Source organism: Podarcis filfolensis (genome assembly GCF_964270895.1).
Source record: "Podarcis filfolensis genome assembly, chromosome: 4".
NCBI lineage: Eukaryota > Metazoa > Chordata > Lepidosauria > Squamata > Lacertidae > Podarcis > Podarcis filfolensis.
Genome location: NC_139607.1, coordinates 25,864,490 through 25,884,676, shown reverse-complemented (window position 1 = coordinate 25,884,676; position 20,187 = coordinate 25,864,490). Strand labels below are relative to the sequence as shown.

The 20,187-nt window shown below is 42.2% G+C and overlaps 1 long non-coding RNA gene across 1 annotated transcript in view; it reads right to left on the bottom strand.

Annotated features, from left to right (window-relative positions):
- Positions 1–14,515, bottom strand: part of LOC310761289 — a 374,003-nt gene extending 359,488 nt beyond the window's left edge. The window contains exon 1 of the long non-coding RNA XR_014547331.1: positions 14,170–14,515. This is a non-coding gene — a long non-coding RNA (uncharacterized lncRNA). The remainder of the gene's footprint in view (positions 1–14,169) is intronic.
- Positions 14,516–20,187: the final 5,672 nt, after the last annotated feature.

Sequence of the window (20,187 nt, the reverse complement as noted above, 5' to 3'; positions counted from 1 at the left end):
CACAAGAGTGAATCACTATAATTCAAAGAACCTATGACTTTGAGCACCAGATGCCCTCTGGAGCTCAGACTTGAGATTCGGTAGCCTCTAGTCACATAGCAAACATCTTTTGAAACTGAATGGGGAGGAGTAGGGAAAAAGAGGGGGTGGGTGGGAGAGGCAGTGATGTGGCAAATAAGCCAAAAACTGAAAGAAAAGTGAAAGATTCTCTGGGCACAAATGAGACCTTGCTTTAGCCTAAAGTAGTTCTCTGGATCCTGGCCAACATCTCTGGACAAGTTCAGCCAACGAGAAATATATACAAGCTCTCAGCTTGAAGAGCCTTGCTTGCAAAACATGTGCATAAGTATCAGGCACTCCTGTAAGAGTTGGGAACTGTCATGACCAGGACAACAGGTCACACAGCTGCTGCATCCCCACGCCACTCTCCCCGAGTGGTCTTGAAAGCCTCGGATCCGGGGAAGGCGCTGCAAGAAGGGCTCAACAGTCATGCACCTCTCAAAGATGAGGCTGGGATCGAAAGGCGCATGGCTGCGGCCCCACTCCCTACATGGTCGCCCCCATGAGCGGCCTTGCAAGGCTGGGATCCAGCAAGAGCAGCACAAAAAGGATGCAACACACCTTTACTGGCAAGTCTGGGATCGAAGGGCTTATGGCCACCCTCTCATAGCACCCTTCCTTGCAAGGTCTTGGGGAGGGCAGCAGGGCAGTCATCCCAACAGCCCCACCACCACACTCTATGCCCCTTGTAGCAAAAGGAGGAGGAGAGTGAGAGGAAGCTGTATATGTGGTTTTAATAAGCACATTTGCTGGGCAACCACCAAGTAGATGGTCTTTTCAGTAGCTAGTTATGCAACAGCCTTTTCCAAGAAGGCTCACCTGGTTCCAACCTCTGTGGTCTTTTCAGTGCCTGGTGAAGACTTTTCTACTCAACTAGGCTACTCCCTAACTAAGCATATCTCCACCCATCTTAAACCGTTCCCCGTCAGCCAAAGATGACCCACCAATTCAAACAATCCAATTCTGGAACATAAAACAAGTGCAGAACGAAGTTAAAGTCATGAGTGTTTTAGAAGCACAAATGAAACAGAATTTACATGATAATGATTCATCCAAGTTGGCACTGCTTGTTCAAAGTGAAGCCATCGCTTGAATTGTAAGTGGCACTTCCATTGTGGGTTAATAATCAGTCTCTGCTGTCTTCAAAGGAATTATTAGCATGGGGGACAGCCATTCAAGGTTGGGGTGGGCAGAAGGATATGTTGGCAGTTTGCAAATATTTGATAGGACCTTGGATAGGAGAAGAATAGCAAGCGCTGACTCGGTTCCAGCGTTGGGCAATAGTTTAACTAGTTGTTTACTACTTGGGCATAAGAAAAGCCTGGTGGACCAGGCCAATGGCTCATCTAGTCCATCATCCTGTTCTCACACTGGCCAACCAAATGCCTATGGGATGCCAGAAAGGAGGACCTAAGCAAAGCAGCCCTCTCTCTGCTTGTGATTTCCAGTTCAATAAACAGCAGAGGCAAAACATAGCCATTGATAGTCTTACCCACTATGAATTGGCCTAAACTTGTTGTTTACTTTACATCTAGTTGAATGACAATTGCAACTACTTTCAGAAAAGTGGTTTAAACTATGTTGTAGTGGAGGCTGACAGAGCTCAGTAGGGCTAAATGGCTGGACACCTCTGCCCCACAGAGGCATATCTAGGGTCCCTTGGACCCTTGGCAAGGAGCTGTATTGGCATCCCCACTCCAAAAAAACACACAACAAACCTGTGGGAATGTTCAGGGATGCAGGAGAGGATATATTGTTTGATTATATCCTTTCCAACTTGTGTTAACAAGTTCTACAATTTAGCAGAGTAACATTCCCCTTTTTAAACTTGCACAGCGGATGTGTTTGTTCAGGCTCGCTAAAGCCTCTAAAATACGTTTGGTTGGCAATTTCCCCTTTAGTCCCTCATAAAAAGATAGACACAACAGTCTTCTATAAAAGTATAAAAAGAGTTTACCCAGTCACAATCTGTTCACAAATGGATCCCAGAAGGCAGATTTAAGTTACAAAAGTAATATACCTGGAATCTATCCCATAAAGAGACAGTCCCTTTGTCCTCTCTTGGCTGGAAGACAAGAGAGCATCTTAAGCTAAGCAGATGTTGCTTCTACGACAAATGTAGTCAGAGAGAGAGAGAGAGAGAGATGGCTGACCAGTCCTGCTCTTTTGTTACCTGGGCAGGTGAGGTCACGCCCACCTCTAGTCACATGCAGAGGAAGTCTGTCCCAGCCTAGGAGAAACAGGAAGTTCCGACTAGCTGGTCCAGACATCCCCTTTTATGTCCACTCTAGGGATGTTGTACTTGTCTGCTCTTGTGTTTCACATCCCGCAAAACCCTTTTCCACAACAGCCACATTATTTGTCTAAAAATTACTGCGAAAATGACATTAATGACTGTCAATTTAGTTGTGAATGCTTTTGTTTCATTGATTAAATGTGGCATGTAATTTAATGGTGTAAATAATAAAGTATATAAATCAATTAGACAGTAAATCAATATATGAGCATAAATCAGTTACCACTATAATACATGGGTTAAATGTATTAATGTAACCCTGGATTACTAACCCTGACTAAAACTTACGTTATAACTAACCCATCATATTTGTTACAACTTGAGTAGGCTTTTTAAAAAAACTCCCCCCCCATTCATGTTTATTGGGGGGGGGGGTTACATGATCTACTATGGTATAGTATGGGGATGCAGGATAAAATAAATAAAGGCCAATCTATTTTCATTATTTATATATTTACGTTTAGGAAAACGTTAGCTTTCTAAATGCACTATCAGATGGCTTTTTAGGTCCCATGTTGTTTTATACCATTTTATTACACCTTAAACACTGTACAATACTGTACACTGAACCGGCATTGCATGTCTACAACAATCAACTACCACTACTTTACAAAGGGACACACCTATCTGATCATCTAGAAAAAGACAGTATTGAGAAATTATTATTATTTTTTACAAATGAATGTGTGACAAGCATTTGAATTTCCCAACATCTCTAAAGGTGATCTGAGGCTGATCAGCTTCCCAGTTGATTGATTAGGCTTCCGTTCATGTAACATAATCCTCCCTGTCAACAAAATCCAGCATAATCCAATTTACTACTCTACATTTATAAGTGAAGAAATCAAAGTACATTCAGGTTCCCTAGTACCCAAAGGAGTGAGAGGCACCAGGGCGATCTCCTGACAGGCTTCACACAATCAATTTTAGCCGCTCTGGAGTGTTGAAGTTCTACATAATTTTCCCTGTCATCTTGCAGGGCATTAAAACCAAGTTCTGAGCTTCTTGCGTGTGTGTCATTTCAGAACAAAGTCCGATGCAATGTCTCATAAGGCACAAGGTGCTAATGGGTGAGCAATGATGTGTTAACAGGCAGATTCCAACATAGTAGCACGCCCTGCTTCTGCAAAAGAGCTGGGTGCAAAGTTACTTGTGGAATTGGAAGCAGTGGTTGGTGGCCACAGAACATGCCGTTCAGGAGCTGGCAGCCCAATGGCACCAAGTCACAGCATGGTTTTTCGCTCCCTGCATCCATGGCAGGAGCTGGTTCTGCAAATCCCTAGGTATGTCGTTGCCACCCGATCCAAACCTGCTCTAGATGAGAAGTTTGGATTGCTCTGTTAGTGCCCATAAGTACCCTTATTATTTGAAGATTGCAAAGCGTGCCTTTCCTTAGTCAGACTCAAAGCCACTAACAAGAGTAAATTAAAGCAACTTTAACACACACACACACACACACACACACACACACACACACTGGTACCTCCAGTTGCGGACGGGATCCATTCCAGAGGTCCAGCTGGATCCCAAGGTTTTTGCAACTGGAGAGACTGGTTGTGTGCGCACACACATGCACGCACGGCAGTAGAGTGCTTCAAATATCCTTCCGGGTTTGCAGCTTATGTATCCCGAAGTTTACGTAACCGGAGGGATACGTAAGCGAAGGTACGACTGTATATACTCAAAGCTGCCATAAAATAATAAAAGGGGAATTAATGGAGTATTTCACAAACACACACTCACACAAGGTTAGGAAAGCAGGTGGAGTAACTCTGAAACAGTTTCCTGCCATGGCGCATACAGATGTTTCAGGTGTGCTTTACAACACAGTGGGAGGCAGGACCTGGTGTCACCTGCTAGTCACACATACAGCAAATGTGCAAGGAATGTAGCATAAGTACAAGCATGAGCATATGTGACACACACACACATTCCTGACCATTGGTCATGCTGTCTGGGGTTGATGGAAGATGGAGTCCAACAACATCTGGAAAGCAGTGCATGAGCTACCACTGCACCATTCCTGGGGTAAACATCCATCCGTCTTCCCTGCCCAAGGAGACTGAATATGCCGCAGGGAAGCGACACAGGGAAGCAAGCTCTGTCTCCCCAGTCAGGGTGCAAGAAGGGCGATATTCAATAGCCTTTGTAATGGATTTCCCCATTGAGCAAAAGAACAGAAATGTATTCCCTTTACCTGGTTATTCAATGTAACAAGATGGCAGAAAGAAAGAAAAACTAGTCAAAAGATTAATTTCAGTTCCTTGGGCAATATCTGGACTTGAATTCATACCAGCTTGAGCAAAGCATTCATGACTCACCAGGGTATCTCCTATGATAGCTTTCCTTACGTTTTTACTACCACATTATGCAATTATAAATTGCTAGACACCTATATGACTATATAGTATTATGTTTGCTTTTAATTTTATTTTTAGAATTCCAACCAGCCTTTCAGGAGGACTGTCTCAGCGTGGCATGCCCTCCAGTTCCATGACAGCTTGAAGCTCACAGGGGAAGCAGGCAGTGCCATGGCAAAGCAAAGGGCAGACAAGAGCAGGACCATGGATAGCTCCAAGAGGAGCCTTGCTAAATGAAACATTCTTATCCTATGGCAAGGATATTAACAGGAGCACGTCGTCATCATAGTCCAAAGGGAAGAAGGGTGGGAGTAAGTTTTTACCTGGTACCAAAAAAGATGTCAGCAAAGGTGCCAGGCACCCAAGCTCACTGGGGAGAGCATCTCATGAATAGAGCCACAACTTGAAAAGGCCCTTTTATCGTATCAAGCCATCCCAATCTGCTTGCCACATTGTACATATAGGAACTCCAGCCCAAACACACACCTCCATACATGAATCTACATCACCTTCTTGAGGAGTTGGATAATAGGTGGGTGGAGTGTGCCTTCCTTGTTTGGGGAAAGGGTCATAGCTCATGCTTTGCACGCAGGTTCAGTCCCTGAATCTTCAGTTAAGAGGACTTGGGTAGTGTGACTGGATCTCACAGAGCTTTTGAAGGAAAGCAGTGAAGGAACACCTGCCTTGCATCCAGAAGGCCGAGGTCCGGTCTCCAGTACCCCCACTTAAAAGAATCTAAGCTGCGAGGCTGAGAAAAAGCTCAGAGCCTGGAGAGTCACAGCCAATCAGGCACTAATGAGCTGACTCACCATAGGTGCATTATGCAGCAGTGTAAACCTAGTGGCCCTCTAGATCAGGGTTTCCCTAACTTGGGTCTCCAGGTGTTTTTGGACTACAACTCCCATCATCCCTAGCTAGCAGGACCAGTGGTCAGGGATGGTGGGAACTGTAGTGCAAAAACAGCTGGACACACACCCAAGTTTGAGAAACTCTGATCTGGATGTTGCTGAACTACATCTCCTACCATCCCTGGTCATTAATGGTAGAGCATTCATAAGGCCCCAGTTTCAGCCACTGCTACCTCCACGTTAGGGCTGGGGAAGTCTCCTGCCTGGAACCTCAGGTAACTGCTACCATTCAGAATGGATAGTACTTTAATAAATATACTGAGTCAGACCATTGGCCTAAGGCAGCCACCTACTATCCTAAGGCAACTTAGGTTTTCATTCCCATGCAGCATTTCCTGAAAAGGAAAAGAAGGAGCAGGGTGTGTCACAAGGCACTCTGTATGTTCACAGGAGCTCAGTCATATCAATTCCTAGTCCGTCCATCCGTCCCAGAACTAAAGAATCAAAGCCAGAGCGATATGGACTCTCTAATACAGCAATGCTAAATATTTCCATTTTTAGCTTTTCAGCATGATGTTAAAATATTATGTATATAAATGTATATAAAACGTTCAAGCAAGTTTAAAGTAACATGATGCAAAAATCAGGAAAGAACTATGTATGTTGGATTACAGCCAACTGTGATGAATACTGAAGTTCATGACATTATTTTGTCAATATTTCTGTCAGGTAGTTTCAAAGGAGAATGTAAAATTATTAAGGTATTTCTGTGTTGTATCCAAAAATACTTTTTTTTTTACAGCATAATATTCAGAGATGTTTATTTGCACTAAATGCAGTTTTGTTTTCTAGATGATAAGGTCAGCCATGATGACCACAAAACCACTGAGATCAGGGATAAAACGTTTAAGTGGTGCTTACACAGGTATCACAGAAGCAGTAAACAAATGTAATTCAAAGCTCATTCTGCTTACATGTTCATCTTAACCTTAGGTCACCCCAGTACATTTCATTTCCTCCTCATTCATTCCTCCTTTATTCATGAAGAGGAAAAGCTAGCAGAGCATCATCAACATTTTCCCCAAGCAGAAGAAACTGTATTACCATTAATCTTACTATTTCTACCAAAGATAACCAGTATATATAGCCACTGTAAAATAAAAACATGCAAAAAAACATTGAAAATAAAAATATGATGTGTTACTCAAGGGTCCGTTGTGCCATTAAGAAATTAGTGACAAGGGTGACCAAAACTTCCAAAGCATATCAAAATCATTTGTACACTCATTTTGTAATGGAGTGTCAAAAGGACTACTCACAAATGTCATTCTCTGCTTGGCTCTTTTAGAGTGCTTGTTTTTGAAGCTCATATGCTGATAAGAATTTGCCTAGGAACATTTAAGAATACCAACAGAAAGGTGTTCCTATGTTCATTGCAAATGTCTAAAGTATTCTGTAAAATGTCTGTCTGTAAAAAAGGGAGAGACAGTGGACAGTCTGTTCAAATGAAAGGACAGCCAACGCAAGAAGCCTATAGTCCCAGCTTTTTTTTTACTATATGATTATTTGAATACTTTGAACAATGTGCTGGTATTTGACCATTTTGGATCATATGCAGAGGTTTGCATAATGTTAAATATTTTTAGATTACAGTACCTAAATTTTGTTCATTTCACTTGCAGGCCCAGGCACTGTGCACCTTCTGAGAACAAACTGTTCTGCTAGAAATTTGCGAGACACAAAAACGTTTGCAAAAAATAATAATAGGGTTTTTTTTACAGTTAAACTATTTTTTTCCAGAACTTTAGAGTTTGTTGCCTTTTCTGGCCCTAAGTTGTGCTTTCTCCCACACATTTTGTCTTTCTGGTACTATAAGGGAAACGGTCATCATTGAGTGAATACTGTGAATATTCGAATTCCAACTGCCACTGGCCAACAGCAACTTTGTTGTTGAACCTAGCCATCTATGAGGATGTAAATGTGTGTCAGATTGTGCAGCAAAAATGTACTGCTAGGCATTAGAGCAGATCTGCAGCAGAGATGGGGAAGCTGAGGTTCTCCAGGTGTTGACAAGACTAGAATTCCCATCATCTCTTGGTCACTGACTGTGCTGACTGGGGTTGATCAGATTTGGAGTCCAACAATACCTGAAGGTTCTCCATCCCTGATCCAGAAGAAGGCATAGTCAGGTGTTGGATTCCAACGCCAATTAGTCTCAGCATGACCAATAGGTGGGGATGGTGTGAACTGTAATCCATCAACTTCTTAGGGGAGGGGACAGCACCACAGTAGCTACCTCTGAAAAGACTAGAGTGGATCTGAAAATGCATGTTAGCCATCCCTAAATTATATGCTATCCAACACATTTATTGATATATTTCGTTCTTTTGAAAAACCCTCCCTTCAGAACAGGGTAATGACCAATGTGAGAACACAATGGTAGGTTCGATGGACCTTTGGTCTGACCCAGCAAAAATCTTCTTCTAATTTTCTTACACATATTTAGTGCTTTTTTTGACAGTGCTCACTGGTACAGAGTCCAAGCACCTCTCTTTTTTTGTTGCCCATGGCAGCCATTTGGTGCTGGCATCCATGGCACTTTTATCAAGATATGACTTCACTATCACTTCATTATTATCACTTTATTATTATTATTATTATTATTATTATTCCAAAAAAGTCACTGTATATCTTCCTCTGTTATCACATGCATGCTTTCTTGATAATAAATCCATTGTAATAAGCTTGTTGATCCTGCATCTTCTACAAGTTCCCATCAGGTGGTTTTCTTTTCCTGGCACAGCTTATATACCTGGGATGCTAACCTCACAGACATCAGATGAACCACTTCCACATAAATGCATCTAGGACTTGAACTGCAGGAAGGGGCATGGTTATGTCCCAATTAAACATCCACAACATTTGTTGATATCAGCTAAAATGATTGACCTATATTAACATAAGTTATCTATCAGCAGTAGACTTGCCCAAAAAAATATTTGGGCAGTTCTTGTTTGTGTTATTACTTAAGTACAGTGGTAACTCAGGTTACATACACTTCAGGTTACATACGCTTCAGGTTACAGACTCCGCTAACCCAGAAATATTACCTCGGGTTAAGAACTTTGCTTCAGGATGAGAACAGAAATCGTTTTCCAGCGGCGCGGTGGCAGCAGGAGGCCCCATTAGCTAAAAGTGGTGCTTCAAGTTAAGAACAGTTAGACCTCCAGAACGAATTAAGTACGTAACCAGAGGTACCACTGTAACTTGGTTTCACATAATTGCATTGGGTTATTATGGATGGGAGGGTATTCCTTTGAAAAACAACTGCAGTTATCAAGAAGTGTGTTCATAAAAACACTTAAACCAGCAAAAGTTGTGGTGAATTTGAAGGCCTTCGGTCCTACCAGATGAATAATAAACAGTGAGGTACCTGACACTAAGGGAGACAGCAGGTATATTATAAAGAGAGCTCCACTGGTTCTCCCACGCATGAAGGAGTGACCCCTATCCACACTCACAACTTAAGGCTGTAATCCTAATCATACTAAGGAGTAAGCCTAATCATACTAGGGAGTAAGCCCCACTCAGGGATAGCCCTACCATTAAGAGTATAACCTGATTGCCTAAACTGGCAGATACTGGGCAGTAATGGCCGCCCTGGACCATGTCACCCACTTCCTTCTCTCAACCAAACACAGGTAGCATTCTTGGGAAAGGGCCCTGACTAATTAAGTGAGCTAACAGAGCTAACAGAATAATGGCCAGGCCATGCACTCCAGAGGGTATTGTGCATGTGTTGCGCAGCTCATGCGATGCACCCTGAGGCTGCTGCTGCATCACAACATTTGTTTCAGTGGGCTGTGAGCAGCTGCCAGGTGGAGCAGTGAGTGAGCAGAAATTAGTTGGTGAGGAAAGAGCTCTGTGTGCAGTGAGGCCCGTCTTGTACCCCTAAACTAGCCGGCTGCCCCTCTGCCTCAGTGAAAGCTGCTTTCCAGTGGCTAGTCTTGAAGTCAGATTCAGCTTACAGTTTTTTAATATTATTATGCCCCCATCTGACTGGGTTGCCCCAGCCACACTGGACAGCTCCAAGCAAATAATAATAATAATAATAGTAAAAACACAACACAACATCATACACTAAAAACTACCCCGTACCCCGTACAGGGCTGCTTTCAGGTGTCTTTTAAAAACCACATACAGTGGTACCTCGGGTTACATACGCTTCAGGTTACATACGCTTCAGGTTACAGACTCCGCTAACCCAGAAATAGTACCTCGGGTTAAGAACTTTGCTTCAGGATGAGAACAGAAATCATGCTCCGGTGGCGCGGTAGCAGCGGGAGGCCCCATTAGCTAAAGTGGTGCTTCAGGTTAAGAACAATTTCAGGTTAAGAACGGACCTCTGGAACGAATTAAGTACTTAACCCGAGGTACCACTGTAACTATTTATCTGTTCGGCATCTGCTGGGAGGGCGTTCCACAGGTGGATGTGACTACCAAAAAGACCCACTTGGCCTCTCTGTGTCAATTGGTGAGGGACTCCGTCTTGTCCTTCAGGTAGCAAAGATGCATTATGCCAGCCTAAATGCTCCCCCCCCAAAAAAAAGGGCAATGGAAAGTTCCCAAGTAAGCACTCAAAAGATTGTACAGATGTGAATCAAACTCTGGCTCAGCTGTCAGCCTTGTTCCACTACCAAGGCTCTAGGTGTCTTGTACTTTAATTTATTTCCGAGTGCTCCAATCCATTTGCCTCCTTTAATACATTTTTTTCAAAGCACAAAATTGATTCAGAAATCAGAGACAGGAGTTCACAATCTCAGGAAGGAGACCTGGGAAAGAATGTCTGGGTCATTATGAGGTGATCTAGGAACAATGATGTATCCATTGCAACATTTCATTTGCATGTCCTAACTGTAAAGTTAACACTGTCATTATACATTATAAATAGAGGGTCTTTCTTGCGCCTCCGTATCTCAGATTAATGTTGGTAGTTTATGGAAGGGGCAGGCAGGAGGCTGATCAAGATCTAGTGGTGGATCTCTGAGCGATTTGCATGAGATCAGCAAAGGGTTTCTATCTCCCAGTTGTTTAGCAATAGCAACAACAACCTTACTGCCCCACCTAAATTAGGCTGCTGAAGTGAAGAAAGCTTGAAGTATCCAGTAGTGGTTGGAGGAAATGTGAGTTCAGTTTTGTTTTGCAACTTAGAATAAATTTCTGGGCTCAGAGGTATCCTGTTCTTTAACGTGAAATGCATGCCCTTAGTACCTTGTCCTGGTTGGTAGATCTTGAGGTTCTTAATAAAAAGCAAAATTTCTAAAGTCTGTCCACCCCTTGTTTAGGGCAACAATGTAAACTACCTAAACTTATATAAAATATGATGTACTGGTGTTAGGTGCCATTTCCGAAGCAATTTCTTAAAGGTGCCATTTTAATATCCAAGACTGGGCAAAATGTTGGGTGATACTGCACTAGCTGAACTTCCAACTTCAGATAATGTGATTTTATGGGGCACAACTCTGAGAAAGCTGGATGTAATTACATCCTGCTGAGATGGGAGAAATTCTGAAGTCCCATTTCTGAAGGGTGCATGCTTTGTTTTGTTTTTACTGAATTATGACCTTTGGGGGTTTTTTTGTTTTGTTTTCCTCTCATTTCCCTCCAGTGGTTCCTTCCTGAGGTGTTTCTGGGATCAATAGATTTACAAAGCAATCATGATACACAGTGGCGTAGCGTGGGTTGTCAGCACCCGGGGCAAGGCAAGTAATTTGTGCCCCCTAACCCGTGGATTTGCGCCCCCTAACCCTAACCCGGCCCCCCCTGCACCCCCCACACTATGCCACTGATGATACATAAGTATGTACATGACTATCCCAACACAAGATGAAAAGGCAAAGTGGTGGGATTCATGTTATACCATAAACCTACATAGACAGTTATCACTTTATACCAAAATACCACCACTAAGCATGCTAAATTTGCAATATCAACATTTCCCTGTATCTACCATAAGTGTTGCAACAGATATTGATCCAATGAGATATACCAACTAGCTTTATCCATTTCTTATATGTATAACCTTCCTTAACATTAAATATATATATATAGTCTTTCAAAAATATGTTTGAAATAAAACTTCATCGTCCTGCAAAGTCCAATGATCAGCATTTTTATCTATTTCTAAAACATGTACACCGCAGTTCTAAAGTAGAACACATTTGGATGTACATCTCATTGAAAGCGGAAAGAAAAGTTGAAGTATATTACACTATTACTCAGCAACCAAGCAACTATAAAGCACATGCAGGTGAATGCTGGGAAGCAAATTCAACTGAAGTCAGTTAGCTTGGGGCTAGTCCTACATAGACAGAAAAATGAGGGGGTGGGATGGACTGACCCATTTTTTCCGACTGCAGGTAGGGAAAACTGGTTTTGAATGCTGCCCATCACAAAACATAATCTGGGAGGATACTAACCTTGGCTTCTGCCTGTTCTTCTAGGCTTATTTGAAGTAATTATTTCAAATATTTTTATGCCACCTTTATTAACTTGCTATATAATTTAAGACCATATGTCTACTTTCAGGAAGCATTTTACAATGTGGAGAATTCCAGTCAAATTAACATCCCCTGGAGCCTGAAGCAGTACAACCCATTTTTACCATCCAAGGGCTACACCTGACGACTTTACCACCTTTTCCAGTCTTCAAGCTGTTCTACACCTTATTCAGAACAAGGCAGTGGGATGAGATGGTAGAATTCTGGACTATGTCACTCTTCTAAACTTTTCTAGTTTTCTAAATACAGGGAAATGTTCATTCTGTGTGAGAGTACTACAGAATGCAGCCTCCCCATTCTCCACCTTGCAATCTGAATTCTACCACCTCAGTTTCTCACCTCATTCTGCCTAATATGTGGGATGGATCTTGTGTACAACACCGCTTAGAAATTCTAAGGATTAAGCAGTATATAAATGCCTTAAACAAACAAACAAGGACATGTGTGATGGGCTGAGGCGCAAGGGATTCGTCCAAAGATGAAGTAGCTTGCATACTTAACTTGGAAGTGCATTCCACTTCAATAAATAAGAGTTTCAAGAAAATGTATTATTTTACTTCCACTCCAGGTGAACAAAATAGTGACAACCACAAATGTTTGCACCCTGTTTCATACGTGTGAGAGCCAGAAAGAAAGGTATGTTTAAATCACACAACCTTCACCCCCTCCCCCCCCACCCGACATGCTGGTTTTACTAATTGGATAATAACACATATTACCATGACTGTCAGTTACCACTGTGCTCATAAAAGTTATGTGACTTAAGTGTGCAATTTCATCACTGAACTGCATAAATAATCAAGCAATGGCAAATCATTTAATGTGAGGCATATCCCCCCCCCTTCTCTATTTCTTCCAACACAGCATTTGGGTTTCTCTGCTACAGTGATGTGTACATTTCAAGCTCTTGTCTGAATTCTACAATGCAAAGGTAAGCGTTTCCTTTACCTTATTGTAAACCCAACTCAAGAGTTTACCAAGGTAAAACCCAAAAAGAGGTTGTGCATCTGGTCTCTACTTCATAGCATAAGATTGGAGTTTCTGGACCTGCTGTTGTGAACAGTGCAATCTCTCATTGTAAAAACTGCGAGGGGGGTGTCATTAATCCATCGGTACATCATCTCGCTGTCTTCTAACAGAGTTTCAGTCTGCATGCAGTAACCCTTTTCTGACACATTCTTCTAACACTGATCTTAATCTATATATCTGCAAGCAATTGAAAGATATACTGCCCACTGCTTTCTTCCAACCACAACATCTGTAGACTAACAAAATTACTGACATCTTTAATATAGTAGGGATTCCAGATGTTGAAAGAATGCATGGTTTGCTGAAGGTTGAATGTAGCATCTGCAAATATTAATAAATGTCTCACAAACTTGAGACCTGTGGCTGAATTTTTAAAATAGTTTTTATATGAGAATTCATGAACATGACAGGTACGAAACAATATCCAAAGTCAAAATAAATGTAAGCATACACACACACACACACACACACACACACACACACACACACACACACACATATTCATTCACACAGAACTTCTCCTTCCCCAGCCTCCAAGTTAAGGCAGAGAACAACATCCACTTTGGACAATAGAGCATCTTCTTCATATACCCAAAAAGTCTCTGTCTAAAAGTACCAAGAACATGTATGGCACAGGACAAACAAATGCATCCATAAAGCAATACTGGTGTGTCTATTGCCATGTGTCAGATAATGCACATTAAAGATTCTCCAAATTGTGTGCTAGAACCATATAGCCGACATCTCTCTATAAGACAAAACCAAACCAAAAGCACTTCACTCAGTTTCCAGTGTAGTCTTAGCATACATGTCCTTACCAAAAAAGAAAAAAAAGACTCTACTCCATCTCAAAAATAATACCCCTTCCATTCTGGTAAAGTAGTCAAGCACACACTCTCTTTCCTTAGTTGTTCCTTCAACACCACTTCCAAGTTCACCGGTAGAACTTTCCCCAGTTTCTTTTCCCTCATCTATTTCTTGACTCACACTTAAAAGCAAAGGGGATTTCAGCCTACCTCCGGGTGTCTTGCGGTCCAGTCGCCCGTACTGTATGTACACAGTGATGGAGAGCAGGGAACTCTTCAGTGATAATCAGTGCTGAGAGGCTGCTCCCTTGCATAATGTACATCCTCTAGCAGCAGGCTCTGTTCCCCGCAGCTGGCAGCAGCCTTTGCAGGAGCAGTGATGAGCACAGCTTGAGACTATCCACAATTAACCAAATATTGTATGGCAGCAACAAATCAACAACTGAAAAAAAGGGGGGGGAGAGAAACCGAGCTTATAAATAAGAGCAAAGTACAATTTCAGATGGGAGCTGAAAGCTTCGAGTCACCGAACAGTACATTTCGTCTTGAAGATTATTCCAGCAAAGCTCCTTCTGCTATTTTTTTTTTTTACTGTACCATAATGCACTAGGTCTGGCTTTTACCCTATTGAAAGAACATGAATATATTATTATCCACACAAAAGAGCAGGTTATTGTTTATGAATTACCAGCCTTCCCAGCAACAAAGGCTATTTTCATAAGAAAACTCAATTTCATTTTAGCTCCAATTTGATTACCAGCTGAAGAAAAGAAACCCTATGCCTAAACCTCAAAGGATTTTTATTCATGCCACTGAATGGGCTTTATTGCTTCCCTTTCAAGACTGACGTAGAAAGCTTTTAGAGTAAAACATTGACAAAAAATTATTGCGCTGCTATTTTGTGCAATAACAGAGCTGAAGAGGGGCAATGATTTCTCAGTCATCCTTCACTGTACTTCAGAATAGCAAAGGCTGGAATTAATGACAGACCATAGAGAGGAGCCAAGCTAAGGTCTCACAATGCATGTCAAATCTAAATGATCACTATACATTGAAAAGGCCCCCAAAAAAGAGCTTGCAGCTGATTGATTCATGGCTTTCACAAGAAAGACAGGCTTGAAGAGTTTATTGCACCACAATTTACTCTGAATTATCATAAAAATGAATGTAGAGGCTGAATGTCACCCCGGCACACTCCAAAATCACACATCCAATGACAAAGTTCAACCAGGAATTATAGCAAGGCTGTTCATGCTACTGTAGTTAAAGGTCTGACAGGGTTTTTTTGGGGGGGGTTGCTCCCCCTATTATAAGGGTGTTGGTTGTTGTTTTTAGCTCAGCTGTAAAACTAGGATTTAAAAAGAACTTGGCACACAGGGTTTCCTTTTAAAAAGAGTATTCTTTTAACAAATTTAACAATTTCCCCCTCCTTCCTGCCTGGTTTAAAGTTAAACATTTGGAAAAGAAAAACACAGAGCAACAGCTTAGCAATTTCTTCTGACTCAACCATTCTGTGTCGCTTGAGAACACTGTGTGAGATGTTTGTGATGTGCGTCTTTAAAAATAAGATTAACTATCAGATCACTGGTTATGAAGGTTGGCTTCAGTGGTAAAGTCTTTTATCTAACTTATATAGAAACATCTTTACATGTTGGGCAATTCACTTATATCAGTATCTATACATTCTTTGGCATTTCCTTCCCACTCAGAGTAGTTGCCATCTTCCTCCTTCTCCTCCTCCTCTTCCCCCTCAACTTCTGGATTCTCAACTTGACTGAAGCAACTGATCAGTGGATGATTTGTTCCGTTAAGAAATCTCCACACATCTAAGAATATGTAAACCAAAATAATTCTGCAACTTATAAATATTAAAAAATGGTCTCACTCCGTTTTTATACAACATTGTTTTTGCTGCCTTCTGCACCGCATCTAGAATTGGCCTCACCACAGTGCACAAGTTTGATTCAATCAGACTAAAGCTTCAGTCCTCTGTATCAGCCTTCCCTAACTTGATGCCCTCTCAGAACCACACGTCTCATCAACCCTAACCACTACCTGTGGTTGACTGGAGTTGTATTCCAAAACACTGACAGGGCATCTAATTGAGGAAGGCTGCTATACACCTTTCCATGCGAGAATGCCCCACTGAATTCAGCAGTAAACTTATTTCTGCCACAGATGGCAATATTGAAGGCTTAATGCCTACCTGATAAGGATATACCAATGTACCACAACACAAGAGGAATAACCAGTATCAACACAATCATACATTATCATTCTAAATGGATGAAATCTAATGTAAGAGATCTTTGCTTCTTCTTTGACTTGTTCTTGAACTCTGAATTAGCCACCTTCCCTAAAGGAGGCATTCTGGAAGTGGGCATGAGTGAATGATTTAGCATTCAATAAAACAATCAATTACAAAACAGACTTTCAGCAGGCTCGGCTCTATCATGGTTTCCTTTTGGGTTTAAAAATCCAAGTATGAAATAGCTTGTCCCCAAATCCTTAACTTCTGGTGCCTTATACTTAATCTGAATTGATGTTCTTTCCTTCATCAGTAAACGGTAATTTGACTTCTAAAAAAAATAAAATGAAGAAATTGAACAGCCCTTGGAAGCTTGAATGGAGACCCGAAGTTAGAAGAGGTACCGACAACACAGCTTAAGTCAACATCACACCAGGGCTGCCATAAGACTTGGCATCTGAGATCCCTTTCAGATACCCTCCTATGCAGAAATCTCCCCCCTCCATTAATCTTTGCCGTAATAATATGAAAATTACTAAATTTAGCACCCCATAAGAAGTCTGTGAGCTACCCCCCACCTCAGTACTCAACCAACAAGAAATATTGTTTACCTTTTAATCGACAATGTGGCTTTAGATGTGAAATGCTGCTTTTCTAAAACTGCATTTATTAGACTTCAACTAAAAGCCAACAAGCACCATCGCTAGGTCACAAAGCAGCATCTTATTTGCATGTTATGTTTGCATCCTGCTAGTCTTTCAAAGCCTTCACAGCAACTCAGGTAGTTCCCAGGTGGTCTCTCATTTACATGCTGCTCAGGGCCAGACCTGGTTAGCTTCAGGCATTCTATACCTTCAGACAATGCTCTGAATTACGATTACATGAAGCAACTTCAGAGGAAGTAATGCTTCTAAATGCTTCTAAACCACAGGAGGGGAGATTGCCCTTGTGCTTGGGGTTCCCACAAGCATCTGGGTGGCCACTGTGAGAACAGAATACTAGACTAGGTGGGCCATTGGCCTAAGCCATCAAGTTCTTCTTTTGTTCTTCTGTTAACTGCATATTCCTAAGCATGTTGGTTCATTTTCTATCACCAGCCACTTGTGCACACGGTAGCAGAGCCATATGGCCATATGTTGTTCCTCATATCTCCACACACTTGAAAAATGGCATTTGCTGCAATGTGCAAATGCTGGAATCTATGTGGCAGTAGGTAGTTGCACGTGACTAGCCAACCATAGGTAGGGAATCAACAAGCACAGAAAGCTCAAGTAACTAGCACACCCCAAAGATAGAATCCTTTGTTTTACTAGCCAGAGTTGTCCTGCCAACCTAGTAATTCGAAAGCATACCAGCGCAAGTAGATAAATGAGTACAGCTGTGGTGGGAAGGTAAACGCGTTTCCATGCGCTTTGGCACTTGTCACAGTGTTCCGTTGCACCAGAAGTGGTTTAGTCATGCTGGCCACAGGACCCAGAAAGCTGTCTGCAGACAAACGCCAGCTCCCTTGGCCTGAAAGTGGAGATAAGTGCCACACCCTATAGTCGAATTTGACTGGACTTAACCGTCCAGCGGTCCTTTAACTTTACATAGCTCCCAGCCTTTTCAAAAACAATCTCTCAACATATCAGTGATGCATTCAGGTGAACATTATCATAAAGGCACTTTCATTAGTTTTTCTTTACTGATCAATGCAAATCTCCCAAACTTACTGTCCTCCTCGCAGTAATTTGAGGCTTTTATTATTATTTTTTGCAAAACACAGATAATGAAGGAAGTCTGAAATTTATTTCACAGCAGGCCTATCACACACAAGAATAATGAAGACTAACATACCAGGCAAATGACAACCCCTCCTTTCAGTTGCTGGGAGCCCCAAGAATGTAGCAGCAGAGTAGACCTCATTCTGGCCAGCCTATGCAGCACATACGTCACTTTATTCCTGCATCAAAGCTCCCCCACTCAAGCCCTAAGGTTTTTAAGCTACCTTCCCCTGGCTTGATTGTTAAGCTACCTTCACCAGGCATGGGGGTCTCATAACCTGGGCCAGCAGGCAAACAAAGTATTTAATCTACAGCTGTGTTATCTCTGCACCAGGAGCACAGCTGTAAGCAATCAAGTCAGCATTAGAATCACTACTGCTGGGCTTTAGGAGAGCCATGAAGCCCTGCTTTCATATGGTGATAGGTAAAGGTAAAGGGACCCCTGACCATTAGGTCCAGTCGTGGACGACTCTGGGGTTGCGGCACTCATCTCGCTTTATTGGCCGAGGGAGCCGGCGTACAGCTTCCGGGTCATGTAGCCAGCATGACTAAGCCACTTTTGGCGAACCAGAGCAGCGCACGGAAACACCATTTGCCTTCCCGCCGGAGCAGTACCTATTTATCTACTTGCACTTTGACGTGCCTTCGAACTGCTAGGTTGGCAGGAGCAGGGACCAAGCAACAGGAGCTCACCCCGTCGCGGGGATTTGAACCGCCAACCTTCTGATCAGCAAGTCCTAGGCTTTGTGGTTTAACCCACAGCACCACCTGCGTCACTTCATATGGTGATATGAAGAGTTAATTGTGCAAGGCCACGTACACGTTTTCAGATTAACCATTCATCTTCCAACATTTCCACTACAATTCCTAATATGGAGTTCCCGTGCAACTTGCTCTTCGATCCTGAGGTAACATTCTCACATACTTCCAGTGGCATGGGACCTCATGGTAAAAGGCAGGTAAGGAATCTAGAGTACTAAAACAATAATAATTCTCTATGGGGTGACTCCAAGTCACTTGGAGTATGAGTATCTCTCCCATTTGTGTATTGGAGTACTACTTTTTTGTGGGTCTTTCCCAGCCAAAGGGCACCCTCTCTACCAGGCAGTGATCAGGTGAATGTTTTATTGAGGTGGAGATAACTACTACTCCTTGGTTTAAAAAAGTACTCACTGCTTTTCTCAGCAATTAATATATTGTCTGCTGCAGTTCTGCTCCCCCAACTGCACCCCAGCCTGAAGCATCATCTTTTTACAGCATGGCACAGATAGTGAATAAGTCTGCGTGCCATTAATAAGCACACTCTCCAAAAAGGAGTGCAGCCAATTCAGAACTCACTGAACAGTCTCTGTTCAATCTAATCTCTGTAGAGGAGAGAAGGGTGAAGATCCATGCCAGCTGGCTAACAATGTCACCAGGGATGCACAGAAGCAAATAGAAAGCTTGAAGAAAAGCCATGGAAAATGAGAAGAAGCAGCCTGAGATGCAGAGCTGAGGGCAGAATGGTGTGTTTGGGCTGCTTGCGTGATAGCACTGCATGAGTCAGTCAAACCGGTCGATTAGTCAAAGGGGTTGGAGCTGGGAGTTAAGAGCACGTATCTTCTGTTTTTCAGGTTATTTTGTTTCCGGTGTGTTATTGGTAATAATATGAAACAAAAAAATAAAATATTAAAGGTGGCCTTTCCTTCTAACAATGAGAGCTTTTGTTTATTAAATTGTACGATACCACAGGATCCCCAAAGGACACATTTAATTAGCAGAGATGCTCTGCAAATCTACTTAAATGTACTACATGCGGACATCATAATCAGTGAAAAAACAAACGCTTAAAACTAAAAACTATTTAATCATTTGGCAACTCTAATACAGTGGTACCTCGGGTTAAGAACTTAATTCGTTCCGGAGGTCCGTTCTTAACCTGAAACTGTTCTTAACCTGAGGTACCACTTTAGCTAATGGGGCCTCCTGCTGCCACTGTGCCACTGCTGTGCGATTTCTGTTCTCATCCTGAAGCAAAGTTCTTAACCCGAGGTACGATTTCTGGGTTAGCTGAGTCTGTAACCTGAAGCGTCTGTAACCCGAGGTACCACTGTATGTGGTCATCTTAAGCATGCATTGTTAATTCTGGTTTTCCAGTTTGGGGTTTTCATTTCATTTTTGGAAATGAATGCTATTTACTAGTTATACCACTCAAGAATTTCTTAACAAGGTGGGCTC